The sequence below is a fragment of the Sinocyclocheilus grahami genome, unplaced genomic scaffold (genome assembly GCF_001515645.1).
Source record: "Sinocyclocheilus grahami isolate Dianchi unplaced genomic scaffold, SAMN03320097.WGS_v1.1 scaffold1147.1, whole genome shotgun sequence".
NCBI classification, from domain to species: Eukaryota; Metazoa; Chordata; class Actinopteri; order Cypriniformes; family Cyprinidae; genus Sinocyclocheilus; species Sinocyclocheilus grahami.
The window spans coordinates 245,899-246,201 of record NW_015506326.1 but is presented as its reverse complement, the minus strand read 5'-3'; positions in this window follow the sequence as shown (position 1 = coordinate 246,201).

The window sequence follows — 303 nt, the reverse complement described above, 5'->3', positions numbered from 1 at the left end:
AGCAAAACTGCTATCAAAAGCATTCAATATTTCTGTTTATGGTGAGTAGAGATCATTTGTCCTGATATTCACATATTCTTATTTTATTAAGTATTTACATGTTTAATCATTTTAGATTTTTCGATCACAGACACACTCACTCACTGTATTTACACTAAACACTCACTGACATACCTGGCAATAAAAGCTCATTCTGATTCTGATTCTGAAACACTGAACCAAAAGTAAGATTGTTGACTGGATTTACCCAGGTTTCTGTTCATTCTCTCATGTTTTCAGCTCGTCTGCCTGTTCCTGTCATCA